Source organism: Melanerpes formicivorus, unplaced genomic scaffold, assembly GCF_026170545.1.
Source record: "Melanerpes formicivorus ecotype bairdi unplaced genomic scaffold, bMelFor1.0.p_v2 SCAF_84, whole genome shotgun sequence".
Lineage (NCBI taxonomy): Eukaryota > Metazoa > Chordata > Aves > Piciformes > Picidae > Melanerpes > Melanerpes formicivorus.
The window spans coordinates 1,067,501-1,092,989 of record NW_027142436.1 but is presented as its reverse complement, the minus strand read 5'-3'; positions in this window follow the sequence as shown (position 1 = coordinate 1,092,989).

The window sequence follows — 25,489 nt, the reverse complement described above, 5'->3', positions numbered from 1 at the left end:
TCTTGGGACAACAGGACATGCACCTGCATCAACAACCTTGTGTGTAGTTAGTAGTTGGACCAATAATCTCTAACAGTGCGATGTGTGGTCACTCAGAGGGAACCAATGAAGCCATGCCAACGAGGCTCCCTGAGTTTATATAAGTTGTAGCAGTTCCCTTGCTACGCACTTCTGCCTTTCCTTTCCCATCTTCCTCTTTGCTTTACTTCACTGTGCTGTACTCGCACCATCGGCCTGCAATACTGGAACAGTAAAGGAACAATACTCGATCATATTGGTCAGCCGTATTGACTCCAATCTCCATCCCATTACAGGTACTCTAACTCGCAGGTCAAACTTGCAGTATATTGACTAAATTCCTCCTTGATTTTAGTCTCTGTATCTATCCCCATCAGTTTAACACTATTTTTCTTCCCACAACAATGATGTGAGGATACCCAAATTGATGTGTGTAGAACACAACATACAGATGCAATTAAAACCCAAATAAACACATAAAACCTAGAAAACAAGGTAAAACTGAAGTAGCCCAAATGAGCCAATTCAAAACTGAATTTGGAAGTCAACAACAACTCTGTGTTTTGTTTTGACCTCCCCTCTGATTTTCAGTTGAATATATAGATGAACTGCAAAAGACCTATACTTAAACATTTCCATCTCCATAAAATCATTCTATGCTTGCCTGATCAAAATCGCAGTTAACACTATGAAGGAAGATGCTGGAAGACTGTTTTCAATGTTTTTATGTTTTGATCTACTGAAAATAGTTTCTCTTCATAGGCCTTTTGTAATACTGAATAGAAATGGTACTCAACAGGCACATTGATCTGATGCCATTGTAAGCACAGAATTTTGCCTGAAGACAGAACAAAAAATCCACACTGTGCCTATGCCAAATTTTCTATACATTCTGAGTTTGTTTCAAAGAGAAAATAAGGGAGCTCCTTACATCTGCTTTTAAAGTCGACTGTTGACAGGGCAGTTCTGTTTTATCCCGCTCCTCTCCCAGCTTGTGCATGTATTTCTTTAGCTTTCTGAGGCATGTTGTCCCTCTTTGTTCTGATAAGAATAATCCACTGATTCTCCTTCTACTTCCCTGCAGTATTCATATGGAGGCTGGCATGAACTGACATCTGCATGGTATTCATCCTGTTGAATGGCACTAGGAGCAGTGTGGGGCTGTGGGGAGGGCAGGTCAACTGGATGACCCTAGGGACAACCAGGCTGACTATTGCCCCCAGAACTGCTGACCACTGTCACAGCACAGTGTTATCACATTTAATAACGTTACCCTTTAGACCTTTTCTGTTGGACATATTAAGTGGTTTATACCGTCTCCTGGGACACAATCCTCCACAGACACTGCACATTTTAACCTGATTTTCAGGTAAAAATAATTCTGAGCTGGCTCATGCAGCCTTTGATCAGGTGAAGGGAGACTTCATAAACAACAGAAGAATCTGGAAGAAAAAAAAAAGATTGGAATGGAAAGCCAGCTGTACAGCTTAAAGCTGTTGACATCTGCACAGCTGTCTGTGCAGACAGATCCCATCTGCAGGGGTCAATCCTACCCTGCTGGATTGGTGGGTTTGTAGGGAAAAGACAATGTGATTAACTTTGATTTCCTCTTCAGATTTGCTGACTTGCTGTCTCTGAGTGCTTCATGGAGTTTCAATCAGTATAGAAAGCACAATTACTAAGCCTTTAAATCCACCCTGGTCTCAGTTGTACAGACTTCAGCAGTTCCAATTTAATGTGCCCAGTCATTATTTTCTTGCTACCCTTCTTACAGCAGATATTTTTATCAGGGAACTAGAACAGTGAATTCAGATCTGCAAGACTCCTGTATGTCTTGTTATACTGGAGAGGACATTTTGAAACTTGTATAAAATTCAGCTGGAATTAAAAAAGGGGGACAAATCCGAGGGAAAAGTTTTCAAAAGCTCCTGTCTCAGGTCTTCTGATGCTGATATTCAGAAGATCCTAAAATAGAATAAAACTGCTGTGATTTGTCCATTGATATTTCTCAACTAAGAAGAAAGCTTCTAACATCTGAGTCTGCTGTGCTGGAAATCCTAGGAAGAGTTTTCACAGTCTAATGGCATTGTCAAATGGAAATCAATTGCAGCATCATACCAGAATGTGCCTGGGAGCCATAGCTGTTTGCATGCTCAATTTCAACGTTCTGGTTACAGGCATTTCATTATCAAAAGCTGTTGAACACATGAAAAAGCAACTTTGGGGATTTGTTTTTAATAATGGGAGATACATGGTTTCTGTCCATGGCTTGTACAGGAGCACACTGTGATGGGTTAGGAACTGGCTGGAGGCTGAGCCCAGAGAGTGGTGGTGAATGGTGCCACAGCCAGCTGGCGGCCAGTCAATAGTGGTGTGCCCCAAGGATCAGTGCTGGGCCCCATGCTCTTTAACATCTTCACTGATCATCTGGATGAGGGCATTGAGTCCATCATCACTAAATTTGCTGAAGACGCCAAGTTGGGGGCAGGAGTTGATCTGCTGGAGGGTAGAGAGGCTCTGCAGAGGGACCTCGACAGGCTGGAGAGATGGGCTGAGTCCAAGGGCAGGAGATTGAACACATCCAAGTGCCAGGCTCTGCACATTGGCCACAACAACCCCATGCAGTGCTACAGGCTGGGGTCAGAGTGGCTGGAGAGTGGCCAGGCAGAGAGGGACCTGGTGGTGCTGGTTGATGGTAGGCTGAACATGAGCCAGCAGTGTTCCCAGGCAGCCAAGAGGGCCAATGGCATCCTGGCCTGCATCAGGAACAGTGTGGCTAGCAGGAGCAGGGAGGTCATTCTGCCCCTGTACACTGCACTGGTTAGGCCACACCTTGAGTCCTGTGTCCAGTTCTGGGCCCCTCAGTTTAGGAATGAGGTTGACTTGCTGGAACGAGTCCAGAGAAGAGCAATGAAGTTGGTGAGGGGTTTGGAACGCAGCCCTATGAGGAGAGGCTGAGGGAGCTGGGGTTGCTTAGCCTGGAGAAGAGGAGACTCAGGGGTGACCTTATTGCTCTCTACAACTACCTGAAGGGTGGTTGTAGACAGGCAGATGATGGTCTCTTCTCCCAGGCAGCCAGCACCAGAACAAGAGGACACAGTCTCGGGCTGCACTGGGGGAGGTTTAGGCTGGAGGTTAGGAGGAAGTTTTACACAGAGAGAGTGATTGCCCATTGGAATGGGCTGCCTGGGGAGGTGGTGGAGTCACCATCACTGGAGGTGTTCAGGAAGAGACTTGATGGGGTGCTTGGTGCCATGGGTTAGTTGATTAGGTGGTGGTGGATGATAGGTTGGACATGATGATCTTTAAGGTCTCTTCCAACCTGGTTAATTCTATTCTATTCTATTCTATTCTATTCTATTCTATTCTATTCTATTCTATTCTATTCTATTCTATTCTATTCTATCCTATCCTATCCTATCCTATCCTATCCTATCCTATCCTATCCTATCCTCATGCTCACATTAGGTCAGAGGATTTTGCACAACATCAATTGCTACACACCCAAACATTCTAAACTCCCTGTTTACCCAGCAAATGATGCTGTGGGATGCTTTGGGTTTCTGGGGCTTGAGAAGGAGACCAAAAAAAAAAAGGAAAAGAAGGAAACAAAAAGAACTTGTTTATGGAATCAGCAGTCAAAAACTGGTTTTAAAAGATCAGAGACCAAAACTCTTTTAGCACTGGAGTTTATAAGAAAATGTTGTGGATAGACCAATCAGGCTCTGATCTTCAAGGCTATAAATAATGGGATCACTCTTACAGTTAAAATTAATCAACTGGTAAATTCTTGAAGGGCTGGGATAAAAAAACCAAACAAACAACAAAACCCCAAACAACAAACAAAACACCCCAAATAACAAAACTAAAACCCCCTTCTCCAAGTCAACAGTGCAGAGAGATACTTCACAATACATTTTGTAGCTGTGCAATTCTCATTCCTGGTACTTGCAGCCGCTGGACCTTTCTTTACATACTGCTACAGCTAATCAGATTGTGTACTACAGAGACTTCTGCCCAAAGATAGAACCAGCCTAATGTCAATACTTCCTCTCCTTTGTTTGGCTGCTAGTTTAAAAGATCCCCATTGTTTCGTCTTGTCTTAGTGCTACTGCTAAGCATACCTAATATATTCAACAAGGCTTCTGGTTTATGGCACTGGCATCTGAAGCTTGTTTCTTTGTTCCCTGTATGCCCCAGTCTCTGGCACAAAAGAGTAAGAAGGAGATATCTGACTGAAGGACAAACAGAGGAAATGAGAAGGACAACAGCTGAATAAAAAGAGATAAGAAGCACGTGGGAAGTGCAGGGTATTCAGTAATGTCAGCAAAGGCCATTGACATGGAGGCTGACAGGGGTTAAAATTACCTCTTCTTTTCTTTGTTTCCGTTTGCCTCCAAGTTTGTATGCACAGGAGATCCATCCTACCACACATTAGAACTTGCAGAGCAAAGCTCTTATTTCTGCTCTGAAAAGAAGAATGCACTGCCAGATCACTATTTGTGTCTGAATGCCTTTAAGAACCTGCTGCTAAGGTTTGGTACAATACAAACAATACCCCAAAAACTTTGCAAGGGAATTTCCTTCAGCAAAGCAGAGCTTGAATTCCCTGTTACACCAAGATGTGCAACCCATTTTTGCTGCTTTATACCAGACAATAATGTGCCCATCATTCAGTGAAGTTTCTCCTGCCTGTCAAGTGACACTCCTGTCAAGGATTAAGCTTCTCCTCTATAAGATCAGCATCCTTGTCAAACAATTAACTCCTTCAGTACTTCAGTGTTTGTATACAATAAGGCTCCTCGTGCCCACTACATGATTATCAGTCAAGATCTTTCTTCATAAATCCTCCTCAAGTTATTGCCTCTGATATTTTAGGGACACATAACAGAGGAATGACTAGCACCTTCCATCCCACATAACCCTTGGTATGTCTTGATATGGTCTTTTGGGGTACGTAATAGAATGAGATTTCTAGTTGCCAACAATATAAGGCTCAGTAAGGTTCATTCTCATGGCTCAGATATATTGATTGCAGAAGAGGATAAGGCTTTGTGAGTTCATTTTCCATGCCATGTGGTACTGGATTATGATCAGTGATTATCACAAGCGGGTAGCCCTTCATAGAGGGGCCTCTAACTACAGCTTTGGCAGCATTGCTTTAGTCTGAGAGTCCCATTGCCTTATGCCTTACAGACAAGGATGATTAAATAACGTGAAAACGTCTACAGGCATGGCAACATTGTGGAAGTCTTCAACTTCAGGACAACATCCAGCACAAGGCATTTCTATTTCAAAAGTTAATTGAAATCCCTACATGTAAAAAATAATTGTGCAACGTATTCTTCATTCATGACTCAGTGCAGGGTACAGCGATGACTCCTAGCTCACTGTGATGGATCAACTCAGAACACAGTGGTTGACGTGTCTTATGTCTTGGCCCTTGTATTTTATGTTGCAATGAACATCCTCCACTATCCTTAATCCTGGCTGACAAATGAAGCATGAGTCTCCCTCTAACCCTGCAGACTCTCACAGCTGATGTTTGCTTGAAATGATCTACATTTTGCCACAGACTGTTGGAAACTGTTGAGTTAGGTCTCCCCAGCATTGCAAGGAGCATTGTCATTGGCCACTTAATGCAGTCAAGGCAAGACAGCTTTTTTACCATACAATAGTCTTAAATGTAATGTAACTAATTTCCCAGATAGAATCATAGAATCAATAAGGTTGGAAAAGACCTCAAAGATCATCAAGTCCAACCTGTCACCCAAGACCTCATGACTACTAAACCATGGCATCCAATCCCCTCTTGAACTCCTCCAGGGACGGTGACTCCACCACCTCCCTGAGCAGCACATTCCATTGTATAATGGATTGTATAAAATCTATGCAAAAAGGGTCAGGAAGTGAGATGGAGATCATGCAGCGAAAGGAAACAGAAAATCCTTGGACAAATAAAAATTCTGATCTCACTGCCTGCAAACAGATTTAAATCTAAAGCTGCCCAGACAGTCTCTGTGCCACAGTTAAGTATTCAGACACGGGAAAGCAGTCTAATTATGATGTCTTATCCGGAATGAGATGAGCACAGGATAAGAAAAATATAATGCTAGAAAAAAATCATCCTCCTTTCTTTCTCATGTGTCAAATTACACCTGAGGAGCACTAATGATCTATGGTTCTCTGTGTATCCTTCCCCTTCTAGCTGTAAGCTTTTGAAAGCATACACTTTAGGAAAGAAAATAGGATGCAGATCAAAGCACAACAGCTGACACCACAAAAACAAAGAGACAAGTTACTGGAACAAAACCATGAAGTAAAGCTGACAAAATAGTCCTCAAGTACAGAATGGGCTGATGAAAAAGAGTGTGCACTGCATGAGCTGAGTAAAAAGGGGGGAAAATAGAAGCAGGAAAGGTTGATCAAAACCAAGGACTGAAGGCTCATGAAGAAAGGATAAGAAGCTGATGACTCTAGAATAGGATTTTGTAACAAGAAATCTTGCAATGCATTTAGAATTTAATGGAAACACCACTGACGGGCATCCAATCAGAGGACAGAAAGGCGTGGAAAGATAGTGAAAAGAATTTCTCTTGTGGGTAAACTACCAATCCTCCAAGAAGTGATGACAAACAAACCTTTTCACCGTTGACCTGAGAGATTCTGAAAGAACATTGCTGTGTCTCTTGTTATTTTTTGAGCCCTAAAAATGTTTGGATGGCCCACAGATTGTGTAAACTTAGCTAGCAGCTAGAATGGGCTCCGATTCAAGACATATGCTCTCAACTTCTTTTACTGAAGCTCCTACCCACCTCAGAAAAGAATATTAGAAGTTATTCTCTTACAAGTCACTTCTCATTATATCTTATGCTGCTATAGCTTCCTCTGTGTGGGTAGGAAATGCAATTGCATTCTCACATGTTTTGTGGATAAATTCAATTAATATTACCAGAAGGATATTTCTTCCCTGATAAATTTCATCACACAGCTTCAGGACATTGCATATGGACCCCAGGAAGCCCAACTCTTACAACGCTGATGTAACCAGTGAAATACCATCTTGCTCTCCACCATCTGAACTGTAAAGTGTGGGTGAATAATCTTTTTAATGTTACCTTTAAAAAGGCAAATTAATTTCACAGTATCACAGTATCACCAAGGTTGGAAGAGCCCTCAAAGATCATTGAGTCCAACCTGTCACCACAGACCTCATGACTAGACCATGGCACCAAGTGCCACATCCAATCCCCTCTTGAACACCTCCAGGGATGGTGACTCCACCACCTCCCTGGGCAGCACATTCCAATGACGAACGACTCTCTCAGTGAAGAACTTTCTCCTCTCCTCCAGCCTAAACTTCCCCTGGTGCAGCTTGAGACTGTGTCCTCTTGTTCTGGTGCTGGTTGCCTGGGAGAAGAGACCAACCCCTTCCTGGCTATAAGCCCCCTTCAGGTAGTTGTAGAGAGCAATGAGGTCTCCCCTGAGCCTCCTCTTCTCCAGGCTAAGCAACCCCAGCTCCCTCAGCCTCTCCTCACAGGGCTGTGCTCAAGGCCTCTCCCCAGCCTTGTTGCCCTTCTCTGGACACGTTCAAATGTCTCAATGTCCTTCCTAAACTGATGTTCCCAGAACTGGTCACAGCACTCAAGGTGTGGCCTAACCAGTGCTGAGCACAGGGCACAATGACTTCCCTGCTCCTGCTGGCCACACTATTCCTAATGCAGGCCAGGATGCCATTGTCCTTCTTGGCCACCTGGGCACACTGCTGGCTCATGTTTAGGTGGCTGTCAATCAGCACCCCCAGTTTCCTCTCTGTTTGGGAGCTCTCCAGCCACTCCAACCCATCTTGTAGCACTGCATGGAGTTGCTGTAGCCAAAGTGCAGCACCTGGCACTTGGATTTGTTGAATGCCATCCCTTTGGACTCTGCCCATCTGTCCAGTCTGTCAAGGTCCCTCTGCAGAGCCCTTCTGCCCTCTAACTGACCAACATCTGCTCCCAGCTTGGTGTCATCTGCAAATTTGCTGATGACTGACTCAATCCCCTCATCCAGATCATCAATGAAGATATTAAAGAGGATGGGGCCCAGCACTGATCCCTGGGGCACACCACTGGTGCCTGGCCGCCAGCTGGCTGTGGCACCATTCACCACCACTCTCTGGGCTCAGCCTCCAGCCAGTTCCTAACCCAGCTCAGAGTGCTGCTGTCCAAGCCACTAGCTGACAGCTTAGCCAGCAGTTTGCTGTGGGGGATGGTGTCAAGGCCTTGCTGAAGTCCAGGTAGACCACATCCACAGGCCTCCCCACGTCCACCAGACAGGTACCCTCATCACAGAAGGAGAGGCAGGACCTGCCCTTCCTAAATCCATTTTAACCACAGAATACTCCATTGCAGTATTGTATTTTTAAAATCCCTGAAACCAAGGAAACAAAACAAGGAAGACTTCTGTATCGCAGCTGTCTTGAATTCTTCTGTCATGACCAGGTACTGTTGTATCAGGAATACTTCCACCTTGTGGGCATCTGTCAGTCAGCAGAGCAGACAATAGGAATGGAATGGTCTGGTATCACTGTGAGACAGATTTCTGTCTCAATGCTTATGTGACTTATAAGTTGTGATTTAGAGAGGGAAAGCAAATTTAAACCAGTAATTGTTAGAACTTGGCATAGTGAGAGGATTGCAGAAGGAAAATAAGTCAGACATCAAACCACACTGTTTGTACCACAAACCTCCAGCTAATAAAGGATGATTCAGTTAAAATACAAATTCCTCCCCTGCGCAGGAATTCAGTCCTGTTCCAGCTTTATCCCTCCTCAGCAGTGAATTTGTTACACTTCTGCCAGATTTTTGTGGTTTTTATTTTGAAATTGTCAGAAGTGCAGGTCTAAAACTTCTTCAGGAAACTATGTTTTACAAGCTTTTATAATAATAATAATAATAATAATAATAATAATAATAATAATAATAATAATAATAATAATACTAAGAAGTTGGAAGAGACCTTCAAGATCATCACATCCAACCCATCAACCAATCCAACCCACCTAAACAACTAAACCATGGCACCAAGCACCCCATCAAGTCTCCTCCTGAACACCTCCAATGATGGTGACTCCACCACCTTCCCAGGCAGCACATTCCAATGGGCAATCACTCTCTCTCTGTAGAACTTCTTCCTAACATCCAGCCTAAACCTCCCCCAGTGCAGCCTGAGACTGTGTCCTCTTGTTCTGGGGCTGGTTGACTGGGAGAAGAGACCAACCTCTGCCTGTCTACAACCTCCCTTCAGGTAGTTGTAGAGAGCAATAAGGTCACCCCTGCGTCTCCTCTTCTCCAGGCTAAGCAACCCCATCTCCCTCAGTCTCCCCTTATAGGGCTTATGTTCCATGCCCCTCACCAACTTTGTTGCCCTTCTCTGGACTCGTTCCAGCAAGTTAACCTCCTTCCTAAACTGAGGGGCCCAGAACTGGACAGAGTACTCGAGGTGTGGCCTAACCAGTGCAGTGTACAGGGGCAGAATGACCTCCCTGCTCCTGCTGGCCACACTGTTCCTGATGCAGGCCAGGACAGAGACCTTATGAAAGATACAGCATAAATTATGATCCTGTTTGTGAGATTAACAGTGCTCAAAGACTTGTATGCAGCAGGAATATTAACTATGCTCCAGAATATTCTATAACATTAGTCAAATGATTCTTGGGACCTCAAAATATTGCCGTGCCAGTGGGAGGAGAGTTTATCAATTTATCTGCAGGTGCTCTCTCTGGTTCCTTGTTAGTAGAATGCTTCAGGTAAGAGATAGGCTGAAGAAATGGTCATCTCCTACAAGGTGCCACTCAGGAAGGGCTCTGAAACCCAACAGGTTAGCTGTGTATCCCAGCCACAGTATCAACTCACACAAAACATGTTGCCCTTTCAAACCTGGATCTTATTTAATGTGTCACCAAATTAAAACCCACACATGAATGCGTGGGGATGTAGTGATATTGCCTCTCTTTTGCTTCTTTGCTGTTCTGAAATTGCATTAATAATTCCTAAGTAAATTTTGATGACTTTTGTAAGCCACATTAATTACTTGCATAGAATAACTTCTGTTCAAGAAATCTTTCTGGTCAGTGTATACAGTGACATCACTCATACAGAGGAAAGCAGAGGCACAAAATACGGAGCTAGGGAGTTGTGTTGGGATGGATGCTGCCACTTGTACTTTTGATCAGGTAATCTTAGGCCAAAGGACATTGCACATTAATACCTATGGAAAGCAATTGAAAGGGATTTTTGTGTGTGTATGAATTATTAATGTGTGACATTAGGGACTCCTTATATGTAGGACCTGTGCAGTAGAATTCTGTCACCTGAATGGGAAAATGTGAGAAGAGTGCGACTGGGTGAAGTAAATGTTTCCAGACTCTAAGACGACTGGTGTAGCACAAGTTTTCCACTAAGTGCTATCTAGACAGCCTGTGAGTTAAATTACCTTCAGACAGCCTTGAAATGCAAATTCAGGCAAGCAGGAACATGACTGCTATGTTTTGTATTTTTCAGAGAGGAATAATGCATTGCCATTTTTCATTGTCTTCAGTTTAAAATAAAGCTACAGTAAAATTTGCCATCATTATTAGCCAGCAATTTAAGCCTCCTGAGATGAATAGATAAGGCTGTTAAATGAGTGTTCTCTGTTGAAGAGATTTTGCAACATTTTCTCCCAAAGTTTTCTTTATTTGGAGAATTAAGAATTACTTTATTGGCTCAGAGTGAGATGGGCTGTAGTAGCCTATCTTCAAATGCTGTTCTGGTGCTATAGGATGCAGTCAAATGCTGCCTGCTTCATAGATTGTATCTTTGAGAGAAAATACATCTATGTGGATATTTCCATCTTGCAGAAGGCTCCTCCTAAGGATATGATGGCAATTTCTGCTGGAACAGGGTGTGGGAGCCTTTTGCTTTTGCTGTTGAGTTAAAGAAGTCAGAGTAAGCATTCTGCACCCACCAAAGCATGTCTAAGGCTGAGAAACTGTAGTAAGTGGTAACTCCTGATTCTCACACATCTGCTGCAGTGAGTATTTCTCACTGTGGATGGTTAACATGCTTGCTCAGTATGATTCAGGAAGCATCTTCTCTGTTTCACCGGAGAAGCTCTGCTTCAAAGTGCAAACCTGCAAGTCACAGGAAATAAGAACCTGAACCTAGCAGAGAAAAGGATGTGAAGTAAATGGAGAGCTGGCAGATGTATCTGCATGCCAGAGATGATCCCGCCAGTCCATAAATATTGATGACTTTGCAGTCTCTGAATGTAGATTATTCAGGACGCTGAAGCTTGCAGCTGCACATTCACAGCTTGCTGCGCTACGAAGGAGCATTCCTGACCTGAGAATGTGCATCCGCCTGTCTGAGAATCCCCCACAGCTCTTTTTAACTCTGCTGAGACAATGTCCTTTTCCTTCTCCTGGAATTCATATTTTGTCATAAAAGTGCAAAAGGGCAAATGAAAGACTTGTTTTGTGAAACCCACTTGCCCTGCGACAGTTAGAACAAGCTGCTATAAAAACAGGCTGGTATGAGACAGGAGGCAAAATTCTCCCCTTTCTCTTCCCCTGTATATTTGCTCCATATAGCTTTTCATCTAAGATTGTTTAATAAAAATAAGCAGAAATATCTAGGTGGTAAGTGGCAGTGCCATCTTGGTTTGCCCATTTCCATCTCGTTTTTTCCATTTCCACCTTGGTTTGGATCCAGTTAAAATCTTTGGACTCAGACTTCCTTAAGATAAATTAACTTAAGATTCAGGCTGAATCCTAAGTTCCATAAGTCCAAACTGGACCTGACATTGGACAGCAATGAAGCCTCAGAAAGTATAGAAGTCCAAACAGGTACAAGACAAGGATTCAGCAGAGCATTTCAGCGTCTCTGAGGAAACAAAAGCTGTGTTAGGAGCTGAAGGAGCTCATCAGAGACTGGCTTATGTTTTAAGAATAAAACTTGAAAGCCTACTATTTAATTCTATGTACAAAATTAGCACTGGCTTAATATTTGCTTGTTCCTTTGCAAGTAAATAAATGAAAGCTGAGTTTGCCTCTATTGCATATGCATGCATGTGTTTGTAACTGTTCATGCATACATACACACACACACAAATACTATCATTCTTCACCACAGGGCTATCACAAATTCATGCTTAAGATCTGCTGTTGCCACATTAAGTAATGTCTTATTGCACATGTTTTTCCAATGACCTACCTGTACTCTCCGTTTGCTGTGCTCCAGCAAGGTCATCACCTCTCAATCAGCATTTGAAAACAACAGCTCTTATGTATAACACGTTGCTTTAGGTGCTCTGAACATGGCCCACATGGAAAACAAGCTCAAGCTCAGGCTATCAGATCAAATCCATTCTGGACAACAATTACATATGTTTTAAAATTTCACAGAACTTCAACCATGGATAGAGCCTTTCCTGGGGAGAGATCCTGCCCTTTGCTGGAGGATAGTGCAGAAAGTGCAGATTAAATTAGGAGTGAAATTGGGCACAGGAGTGTAGTGTTACTTCCTCTCACAGGCAATTTCGTGCTTCAAACAGTATCACAGAATTCTCCTATCACTGAAGGTATTTTGCAGAGTGTCAGCCTGCAGCTCACCTATTCACTGAAGGAGTTTGCTATTGAAGTGCCTACTAATAAGCTTGAAATTGACTTTCTGTTATAGACTACCAGTAGCTCCAGAGGCTAATCAGTTAAGTGGCAATTAATTTGGAATATTACTATCACCTTTATTTTATGTCCTATTTAAACAGACATGAAGATGTTTTGCCTTTGTGCTGTTCTTGTCTCTTTCTGGAACCAAACTTCCAAGTCCCAGTTCAGAACAGCCCTTTCTAATGCATCTGTGAGCACTAACCTGTGTTTTTTTCTCTCTGGCTTCGCTGTCTTGGTTTTATCTCCAACTAAATGGCAGTGCAAAGCCAGAAGCAACTCCTGGTTAGCATACACATGCAGCTGGAGATGTGTATGGAAATCTCAAACTGATAAAAGAGTTTTAAGACACTCTTCCATAGACTCTCACTGACATATATCAAACACTTTCTTCTTTCTGCCTATCTCCCTTTTCTCTTTTTCTCATTTTCCTTCCCAGTTTGCTTACTTGCAATAGGGTCATCACTGATGCCTTGCAAAGCTTTGCAAGAGCTCAGCAGTAACATGTCCCACTGGAAGCACATGTGTGGTGGGTTAATGCCCTTTTCTGAAAACAAAAAACCAAAGCAGGGGGGAGGGCTTGCGGGCACTTTACCCTCCCTGCAGGGCGTTTTCCCCTGGGAAAGCTGAGTCTGTTCCACTCCCCCCTCCCTGCCCAGCTAGGGTATAAAAGCAGCACATCGTAGCTGTTGGCTCTCCTTTTGGCTCCTGCTTCTGCTGGATGAGAGCTACTGCAGATGCCCTCCTGCTCCTCAGCCACGTGGCCAGACCTGATCCTTCTTCCTGCTGCTTCTGCGCCTCCTCAGAGAAAGACTGGTTTTGTATTATTCTTTTTGGTCCCACTCTCATCCATCCTTCTTCCTTGCCCTTGTGAACCTTTCCTGTTATTGTTATATATATACATTGTTTAACAAAAATTCTTCACCTCTCTATTTCCAAGCCAACTCCAGATTATTGTTTAGTGGATTTGCTCCTTACCCTTTGTTTTCCCTCTCTGTTTGGAGGGAGGAGGGGGGAGTGGGGGAGAGATTCTCAGCCTTTCCCCCATCTGGGCTTTTAACTCCCAGTTAAGGCTCAAACTACTACAACATGCAGACACAGTGCAAAATGTACAAAAATAAGAGATGTTTGAATTCAATTATTTTACAAAACAACTTTCATTTTCACCCAGACAAAATCCATGTTTGAAAGCTTGGGGCACAGTGATTCATCAGCAACAGTGCTTTCTGTTATGGAAATCTCCACAACTTCACACAAGCTGCAAGCTCTAACCACTTGTCAAGATAAAGCCCTGGGGGATCTGATATTTCTGTTCAGGGCAACCTTCTGGACTGACATGTGTTCTTCTGCATCTTAGGTTTTGTCTCTGGCTCTCTGCTGGCTTTCCTGCCTTTAACAATATTGTACTTGCACACTGGCATTAATGTTAATTCACTTTTATTAGACATTTTGATGTTACTTCTGTGTACTCCAGTGCCTGAAGTCTGTGTTTTCTGCAGCTAGACAGATCTTCAGTTTTGCTTGACAGCAAATGATTCATCCATGCTTTAACAATAATATTTATTTCTACATTCACTTCATAAGGCTTTAAACTGTTGACACCATTACCAATATATAAACAAATATATAAGCCAGTATATAAACAAAGAAAAGCTATAACTCTGAGACTGAATCAAACTTGTGTGCAGTGTCTGTGGTTGAATGTTAAATGAATGCAGCTCCAGAGAGTTTATCCACATAAAAGTAATAATGAACATTCCTGAAGTAATAGCTGCCTGGCCACATTTCAAACTTCTAGCTCAGACATTTGCATGCTTCCAATATAAGCATGATATCGCCCTGCCTTAAAGCTGCCAAAGAACAGCAGGTTACTTAGCTTGCATGAAAAGAACTGACATTACATTCAGCAGGGACTTTATCTTGTTTAAATAATTCTCCCTACAAGGTTATTTCAGCATGCAATGTGTTTCATTTAAGCAAAGTCAGAGGATGCAAAATAATATGAAGTAATTATGCTATTAAATATTCCTATTACTTTTTAAAGTCTTCTGTCTCAAAGCACACATAGTTTTCTCAAGGCTAAAAAATAGTTATCAGAAGATCAAATGCACCTCTTGAGTAACCTCATTAAAAGCAATGAAGTTTCCTGAAAATTTAGGTTGGCCTCTTACAGCATCGAGAATATATCGAGAATAGGAAAAGCTGAGGAATAACAGTTTATTCTTTGCTTCCAATTAGTATCAATGCACACTCCAATATGAAATACTCAGACCCAATGATTTCTACAATGTAGTAGTTTTGTTTATCAGCATCTAGCAAACAGGTAGTGTTAGCTCTCTATGCTAAGAGTCACATCTGTAACTTCATTCTGGAGCTCAGCAGCTGCCAGCGTCAGCCAGAGCATCAGCTTTGGCTGCAGTCTCACCAGTCTTTAACTCTATGTTAAACTCATCAGGTGAGGAAACAGAAATGACATCTTCAGGTAGATTTAAAGAAAAATAGATGTCTAACAGTTCCCTATCATTTGAAAAATCTCTCCTGCAGCAGCTAACAAATCCATCAGTTTCAAGTTCATCCCTGGTCCCCATTCCAGTCCTTTTACAACAGAGGGACTTCCTGAGCAAGTATGAACAGCCGCTGCTTCTGAGGCCTGATGGCAATCTCTTACAGAAAAGTCATAATGAAGTACCACATTGAACAGTGGTGGTGAGATATACACCCAGCAGACTGCAGTTATCTCTGATTACTATTTGATGATCAGCTATACTCAACATGACTTTGTAATCTCCTTTCTTTACACCTCAGAAAAGGTGGCAATGGAGCTCTGCAGTGAATGAGGCAACTGTTGTTGTTTTTATTGGAAGTACTAAAAAGGCCTTTTACTTTGAATACAGTTTATTCCCAGCCAAGATCAAATCATAGTGAGGAAAATGAGAAAGAAGCAACTCAGCCAGGGCTGCAAATTGACAGAGCATAATCTTGCCACTGTCCATAAAGACAACTGTGCTCACTTCTTAAAGCTGTATTGCTTTTGAGCAGTTTGACTGCAAACACTTTTTTGCCAGCCTATATTACTTTCTGCTTATTTTTGTGGGTTTTTTTCCTAGGGCCCAAGCCCTCAATGAGAACCACTCCTTAGAAGCATACCTTAAGCTGTTGTGACAATGTCTCATGGTTTATTGAAGGAGAAGCTTGCTGAGATTTATTAGCTTGAACTCTACTTAATAATAGTAATAATAGTCTGACATGTCAAAAATTCTGTTTCAGACTCATCAAAAGAGCACACTATCCAGCAAATGCCACCTGAGCAGTTGTGAAAAGCTAGCCTCCTACCACCAGCTGATATGGACATGTCAACCTGATAAAGCATTGGTACTTGTATGTGGAGTTAAGCACCTCAGCTTGCATGTGAACTGGAGTGCTGTGTTGGATTGGAGCCACAGGACCTGAACCAAAACTCATGGAACTCGATCAGAGTATTTTAAATAACTTCAGTGGATTCTGGACCATGTCCATGCTTTCTGCCAGAGGTATTGGCTACATTTTTCCAAATAAAACAAGGTAGGAATAATACATCAAAACCTTTGATCCAGGACTAGCAAGCCCAGGAATTAAGACTCAGTCCCTTTATACGACGAATTTACAAACTCCCTGACATAGGGAAGCATGAAAAACACTGACAAATACTCATGCTCACACACAAATAAGTACAGGAGACTAAAGGGTAGAAAAGGCATTTTAATAGTCTGAAAGTATTGAGCTGTTCCAGAGCAGAGAGTCTAATGATTTCAATCCACAGCTGTGTGTATAGCCCTAAACCCTGTATCCATGATGACAGTTCATTTTACATCATTTGTTTCTTTAATCAGTTGTGTTTCATAAAAGCACTCTTTCAGCCAGGTCAGCAGGGAATGTGCTGAGCTACCATGAGCAATGACTGCAGTCACTGATTTCATCTGCCAGCTTTGCGGACTGAGTGTGTCTGTGTGATCACAAACTCTGCTGCCTGGGGAGCGCTGTCTGAAGCCTGTTTGTATCCCAATACATTAACCAGCTCCAGCTTTCATCAGCAGGATGTTAATTCATCCCTGGCTGTGGGCTTAGAGAACACTCAAAAATGGGGTTGGGGCATTTTTAATCTTTTCAGATGGGACCAAGTCTTGCCATTGTAATTGAAATCACATCACCAACTTCTTAGTGTCTATGACACCCTATACCTGTGCTGAGAGTGTCCTTTCCCGCTAGCTGAGCTGATCGACCTGCCATGATCATTACTGCAATCTTTGAGTGCCTTCTAATGCTCACTAAGTAATGTGACTTCATATCCCTTATAAGTAGCTTATTCTTTCATCTGTCCCCAGAGGAGATATAGCAGAGTACCTTGGACACACTGTCTGTGGCCTGGTGCTGTGTGTTTCGGATGTATGCTTGCTCAAGGCAAGTTTCTCTTGGAATATGAATATGGTTTCCAGGCTCAAATGGGGCAACTATCTGAGAAGTTAGCTGGTTATGGTGAAAATACTTCATTCATCACAACTAGTTACCCTCCCCAAACAAGACAATGATGTGACAAACTCTACATATACACAAACATAAAGGATTTCTTCTGAGAAAACATTTCTTTAAAAGAGCAAAACCAATCCCAGCTGCCCCTTAGCTTTTTAACGGGTCAGCTGCTGATTGGCATTTATAGCTGCTAAAACCTGTTTTCATCATTGAACTCAACAGTCCCCTGGCTCCCATTACTGTTACCATGAGAGTAGCTGAGAAGGTAGCAGCCACAAACAGAGGAGGCCAGACAGAAAAGAAGAAAAGTAATTTATTGATTCTTCTGATCCCTGCCAGCCTTTTATTATCGTTGGATGGTTTGAGCAGAACCATCCCTGAACCATCCCCGAACCATCCCAGATTCTCTTGCCCCTGCTTGTGCCCATTCAGATTTCTCCAGCACAGCACTCCTTAAAAATATCCAAGAAAACAATGATCAACTAATTCATCTGCTCTGGGGATTTTCAATCAAAATTACCTTCAGCCAAACACTTCCTTTACATGCTTACACGTACTGAGTAACTGTAACTGAGTAACTAACTTCCTTCATCTTCTGTCGTCACACCTGATCAAACATCATGTGCATACTGTATTTCCAATAGGTAAATTATTTTTATACTGATCATTTTCATGCTGGTAGGAGTCAAAGAACTCCAGCTGTAACTATAAGAATACTGAATTTATTGTAAAATACCAGAGAGAAAGAGACAGAAGGTCTCTGCTCCAAAGAATGTATCTGATTTAAACTGGACATGGACAAGTTTTTACCTATTTCTTCTGCTATCTTTGCCCAAGTGACCTCCAGCACAGTTTTGGCGCATTGAAACTTTCCCCAAATGCCCTACAATCTGTCATGGCCCTTGTGACTATTCTGAGGCTCCTGGAGGTGCTTGAGATGGCATTCAACAAGTCCAAGTGCCAGGTGCTGCACTTTGGCCACAACAACCCCATGCAGAGCTACAGGCTGGGGTCAGAGTGGCTGGAGAGCTCCCAAACAGAGAGGGACATGGGGGTGCTGATTGACAGCTGCCTAAACATGAGCCATCAGTGTGCCCAGGTGGCCAAGAGGGCCAATGGCATCCTGGCCTGCATTAGAAATAGTGTGGCCAGCAGGAGCAGGGAGGTCACTGTGCCCTGTGCTCAGCACTGATTAGGCTGCACCTTGAGTCCTGTGTCCAGTTCTGGGAACATCAGTTTAAGAAGGACATTGAGACACTTGAATGTGTCCAGAGAAGGGCAACAAGGCTGGGGAGAGGCCTTGAGCACAGCCCTGTGAGGAGAGGCTGAGGGAGCTGGGGTTGTTTAGCCTGGAGAAGAGGAGGCTCAAGGGTGACCTCATTGCTCTCTACAACTACCTGAAAGATGGCTGTAGCTAGGAAGGGGTTGGTCTCTTCTCCCAGACAACCAGCACCAGAACAAGAGGACACAGTCTCAAGCTGCAACAGGGGAGGTTTAGGCTGGAGGAGAGGAGAAAGTTCTTCACCGAGAGAGTAATTTGTCATTGGAATGTGCTGCCCAGGGAGGTGGTGGAGTCACCGTCCCTGGAGGTGTTCAAGAGGGGACTGGATGTGGCACTTGGTGCCATGGTCTAGTCATGAGGTCTGTGGTGACAGGTTGGACTCAATGATCCTCGAGGTCTCTTCCAACCTTAGTGATACTGAGATACTGTGATACTGTATGACAACAAAGAAATCTTGGTGCTGAGCCTACTGCTGAACTCTGCCTCCTTCTGCTAGAGACAGGCACAGTTAGTGCAGATATGATTGATTTGACACATCTAACAATAAAATGTTTGCACTGGTTTCATATTTGACTTACAACTGGAATCAGTGAGAAGGATTTTTTTGATGGAAAATTAACTTTGTGAGTTTGGACACCTGATTGCTGGAGAGAACCTATGGAGAAGAAAGAGATTTCAGTCTCTCATCAACACAATAGTGTGCTGCATCTTCATACAACAACCAGTGAAGTAAAACTAACTAAATAAATTGCACCTCTCCCTGGGTACAAGACATATTTATACTCTCTAAAATGTTAGTAATTTGCTAAGTAAAGGGAGTATAAATGCTAGGCTTAATAATCCAAGGACGTTTTGGGCAAAGCTTACCAGGCTATGTATGTTTAGAAAGAAAAAATAGTACTCACATTTTGTAGCTTAACAGCTAAGTGAGACAACTGCCTCCCTTGAAAAACAAACACAATGAAATTATTGTCACTCTCTGGGCAAGGGCCTGGTTTTTAATAATTTGTTTCTTTCTATATTTCAATGAGAAGAATAGAATAGAATAGAATAGAATAGAATAGAATAGAATAGAATAGAATAGACCAGGTTGGAAAAGACCTTTGATGAAAAGACCTTTGAGATCATCAAGTCCAACCTATCATCCAACACCATCTAATCAACTAAATCATGGCACCAAGTGCCACATCCAATCCCCTTTCAAACACTTCCAGTGATGGTGACTCCACCACCTCCCTGGGCAGCACATTCCAAAGGCCAATCTCTATGAGGAACTTCTTCCTATCATCCAGCCTAAACCTCCCCTGACACAGATTGAGACTATGTCCTCTTGTTCTGGTGCTGGTTGCCTGGGAGAAGAGACAAACCCCCTCCTGTCTACAACCTCCCTTCAGGGAGCTGTAGAGAGCAAGAAGGTCACCCCTGAGCCTCCTCTTCTCCAAGTTAAGCAACCCCAGCTCCCTCAGCCTCTCCTCACAGGGCTGTGCTCCAGACCCCTCCCCAGCTTTGTTGCCCTTCTCTGGACACCTTCCAGCAACTCAACATCTTTCTTAAACTGAGGGGCCCAGAACTGGACAGAGGACTCAAGGTGTGGCTCAAAGACACAAAATGCAGAAGAAGATGGTGATGCTATTATCCTGTGTATCTACTAGTAGAATCACTCTAGAGATAAATATTGTCTATATGGTATAAAAGAGTCTTAAGGAACATAAAGTGAATCAGCATTTAGTCATTTGTATGCTGCTTGGCTTGCACTTGCAAACTATTGCAACCAAGACTTTCATATTGCCCCTAATTCCCCTCCGCCCTGCAGAACTGCAAGATGGGTTCTACTCTTTCTTGCAAAGTGTTAGAAGGAACTGTTTACTACATTTCAATCCATTAGGCTTGAGAGCTTACACAGGTGTCAGAGGGCACTTTTTGCCTGCAGGCACTTTGCTGTTGTTAAATATGTCTTAGGGGGTAGAATGCCACATAACCTCAGTGACATGCATTTATCAAACTGGCAGCTAAAGGGCTGCAATTGTATTGTATATAGATCTCAGGCTGATAGCAGTCATGCAAACTCACAAGCTCATTTTTGTCTTTATTGTTTTTTTTGAGAGCAAGGCTCTACTCCAAGGCTGGAAAATCTGTGAGACTCCACAGGAGAGTTACCATGGAGTTTCATGGGCTTGGGCTCAAGCCATAAATATTTAAGTGGAAATAATAAAATGCTCAGATAAAACAGCCGAGGCCTGCATGAACTGGAGATAAGAGCCATGTGACATTCAAGATAAAGTGAAGGCACAATTTTAATTGTCACATTTTTAGCTCCTATCGAAAAGCTGCACTTGCTCTCACAATGGAATGCAACCTTTCCTTTAGCATTAGCTTTCTTTTAACAAAACCAGTGAACAATTCAGGGGAGGGGGCAGGAATAGCACATCTGAAAATAGATAAAATTAGGCCACAACTTGAGTCCTGTGACCAGTTCTGGGCCCCTCAGTTTAAGAAGGACATCAAGACACTTGAAGGTGCCCAGAGAAGGGCAACAAGGCTGGGGAGAGGCCTTGAGCACAGCCCTGTGAGGAGAGGCTGAGGGAGCTGGGGTTGCTTAGCCTGGAGAAGAGGAGGCTCAGGGGAGACCTCATTGCTCTCTACAACTACCTGAAGGGTGGTTGTAGCCAGGAAGGGGTTGGTCTCTTCTCCCAGGCAACCAGCACCAGAACAAGAGGACACAGTCTCAAGCTGTGCCAGGGGAAGTTTAGGCTGGAAGTGAGGAGAAAGTTCTTCACAGAGAGAGTCATTCATCATTGGAATGTGCTGCCCAGGGAGGTGGTGGAGTCACCGTCTCTGGAGGTGTTCAAGAAGGGATTGGATGTGGCACTTGGTGCCATGGTCTAGTCAGGGGTCTGTGGTGACAGGTCGGACCCGATGATCTTTGAGGTCTCTTCCAACCTTGGCCATACTGTGATACTGTGATACTGTGACTTGCTGGAAGGTGTCCAGAGAAGGGCAACAAAGCTGAGGAGGTGTTTGGAGCACAGCCCTATGAGGAGAGACTGAGGGAGCTGGGGTTGCTTAGCCTGGAGAAGAGGAGGCTCAGAGGAGACCTTCTTGCTGTCTACAACTCCCTGATGGAAGGTTATAACCAGGTGGGGGTTGGAGTCTTCTCCCAGGCAACCAGCAACAAGAGGACACAGTCTCAAGCTGTGCCACAGGAGGTTTAGACTGGATGTTAGGAAGATATTCTTCATAGAAAGAGAGATTTGCCGCTGGAATGTGCTGCCCAGGGAGGTGGTGGAGTCACCATCACTGGAGGTGTTCAGGAGGAGACTTGATAGGGTGCTTGGTGCCATGGTTTAGTCGATTAGGTGGTGTTGGATGATAGGTTGGACACGATGATCTTGAAGTTCTCTTCCAACCTGGTCTGGTCTATTCTATTCTATTCTATTCTATTCTATTCTATTCTATTCTATTCTATTCTATTCTATTCTATTCTATTCTATTCTATTCTATTCTAAAATAGAACTAGTAAGGATGAATATTGAAAGTCAAGCCTCTGATTCCCAGTGGGAGGAAGTGTAAGTGTGCCAGTTTCCAATAGCTCTGGGTTGGGATGCTGTGAGCATGCATGGTGTTTATTGACTTCTAAATTAAAGCAGTCAGTCTCAAGGAAAAGCAGATTAAGAGAGGCCATTCTTTTAGTTTTGCACTGTGTGTGTCAAACAGCAACAATCAGCAAAGCTTCACTGAATGAGCTGCCACCAGTGCAGCCAGAACGTAGTTTGGAACAAGAAAATGCAATTGTAGCCAAATGTGCAACCCCTTCTTTGTTTATCTTAATATAGTTCTCTGTTTTTTTCACTGTATTGCTCAATCAGTCCCATCCTTCTCCACAACCAACAAGTAACCCTACACAGCTCTTCAATTGATTTCTATTTATTGCTGACTTCAATCATTCATCTGTTAACTTCTTCCAGATAACTGCCAGTAAAACTGTGTGAGGTCACAAAGAACAATTTGCTCAACAAATGTACCTTCTTTTTATGTTCTGTTCTCCTCCAACAGATTCTTTGTTAGAAAATGCTCACCCACTATGGGCTGAGATAACAAATGAGTGCCTAAAGTAAGAAATGAAGAAGCTCCAGTCTTATTCTTCAGATAAAGCTACTGTCCACCAGTTATCAGGAAAATGAAATCAGTTGAGATGTTTGGGATACAGCTCCTCCAAATTTAGAGAGGAGCATACCTTTTCCTTTCCTTCTCCTTCCTCTCAGACCCCAGCTCAGATCCTAAAGGCTCACGCATCTTTGCTTAGTCACACGGTGCTACTCCTTATTCAAGATGTAATTTAATTTGGATTGCTCTTTTTCTTTTCTAGTATCATACCCCAAGTGTAATGTTTTAGTGTAAGGGCTAACACAAAACAAGGGGAAGAGTTACACAAAAAACTAAGGGTTGTTTAATATAACAGGAAGCATCATAGTCACAATGCATAATTACCTCAGCTAATAACTGAATTACAGTATCACAGTATAACTTAGGTTGGAAAGGACCTCGAGGATCATCGAGTCCAACCTATCAACACAGACCCCATGACTAGACCATGGCACCAAGTGCCACGTCCAATCCCCTCTTGAACGCCTCCAGGGACGATGACTCAACCACCTCCTTGGGCAACCCGTTCCAATGACGAATGACTCTCTCGGTGAAGAACTTCTTCCTCACCTCGAGTCTAAACCTCCCCTGGCGCAGCTTGAGACTGTAATAAAATGCAGTGAAATACAGCAAAACCCCAACCCCACAACAGAAAACCACAATCAGTGCTACCCTACTTTCAAACATTCCACTGCTGCATCTGCAGAAGAGGGACAACACCCAAAACCTGGAACCCAGAAGCAGCAACCAGAACATGACGCTTACATGTTGCAGTCTGAGCTTCAAGCCCCACAATACTTCTCTCCAGTTAGCACTTTCACTTTTTGAATCCAAATGACTGCTGCAGGGTTTGAATAACAGCAGCAGGTTCAACGCAGTCCATGACACCTACAAACATACACCCCCAGTAACAAAGCCTTTTGTTTTCTGCTGTAATTCCACAGCTGCCTGCTCCCACAATGAGGAAACGTGTTACTAGATTATTCCAGGTCACCAAGCACAGAACATGGAGGGGAATAAGCCCATTGTAAATACTGCTTCTATACTTATTGCTCTGGTGCATACTCAGGTTTGTTCATTTGCTTTTTACTAAATAATTAAACTTGCATCTCCATTATCTTTCTGACTCTAACAGGAGGAAATGATGACCTTCTCTATACCTACAAAAACTCACACTCGTCAGGACAATCACATGCTGAGGATGCATCTCTATAGCCTTTCTGTTTTTATTTTCCCAGGGCTTTCCTATGATCTTTAAATGAAAATTATTTGCAGTTTATGCCTTCCTATTTTACACAATTTATATAGGATTTAATAGGATTAAATTAGGTCAGGTTAGGGAGACAGGCAGACACCACAGGACTCATGAGAGATACAACCTATGTGAGACATGCACTGACTAACTGAGTAATTGTTGAACCTGTCCTATCCTCAATCATACCTGCATGTGACTTCCCTTGTACAGACCAGACAAAAAAAGGCAACAGGAAGCTACTTACTTATTAGCATAGACTGCTGTATTTTCCAATACAGTGCCCAGGGAGGTGGTGGAGTCACCATCACTGGAGGTGTTGAGGAAGAGAGTGAATGAGGCACTTGGTGCCATGGTTTAGTTGATCAGATGGTGTTGGATGATAGCTTGGACTCAATGACCTTGAAGGTCTTTTCCAACTTGGTTAATTCTATTCTATTCTATTCTATTCTATTCTATTCTATTCTATTCTATTCTATTCTATTCTATTCTATTCTATTCTATTCTATTCTATTCTATTCCACTCTACTCTACTCTACTCTACTCTATTCTATTCTATTCTATTCTATTCTATTCTATTCTATTCTATTCTATTCTATTCTATTCTATTCTACTCTACCCTACCCTATCCTATCCTATCCTATCCTATCCTATCCTATCCTATCCTATCCTATCCTATCCTATCCTATCCTATCCTATTCTACAGTGACATATTTGATCTAATACCTACCCTTGTACTGGGCTTTGTGTAAGGCAGATGGATAAGAGATGGCACATACAGACAGTCTGATTTCTACATGCAGGTGGATGCTTGGGTTTCATAACATGTTGGTTTGCCAAAAGTCACACATGCATGAAGGGGTAGCAGGAAATGGAAATCACTTTTAGGTCTGCACTTAGGTAATCTTCTCTCCCGACAGGAACTTAGAATGCAAATGAAATAAAACATTATATTTTTCTCATCTCAATTCCTTGACCTCATTTCTAAGGAACATATTCTCCATTTTTGTTAAAAAATCATACAAAAATCCCCCAAAATGATTGCTGGGGTGGGACCTTGCTGGCATTCTAAGTTTGGAGAACTTGTTGGCACTGAAGCTGGTGAGATTGACATTTATCAGAAGATGAAGAGGTGGGCTGACAGATCTGCTCTCCTAATATTTTGTCAGAACAGACTTCTAGCTCTGGTCAACAGAACAGCTCCAGGGAAGGCAGTAGCATCATTTCATATATATATGAAGGGAACTCCAAACTATCTTCTGTCTTTTTAACTTTTAAATTTGATGTGCATTTCAGAAGTGCTGTTGGCATGCTTACAGACATTTTAAACTAAATGTTGGACGTGTGATTTGTTTGCATAAGAGTCTGTAAACAGTAGAGAATAATTTACAGAAGAGCAGCAGCCCTTCCAGCCATGAGGGGAGAGCGCAGGAGGAGGTGGTCCAAGTTTAGGAGCTTCTTATCTTGACCCACAAGGTTTCTTGTCCTATTTTCTTCCCCTGTCCCACTGATATGTGAGTGAGTGAGTGAGTGAGTGAGTGAGTGAGTGAGTGAGTGAGTGAGTGAGTAAGTGAGTGAGTGAGTGAGAAAATGAATGAGT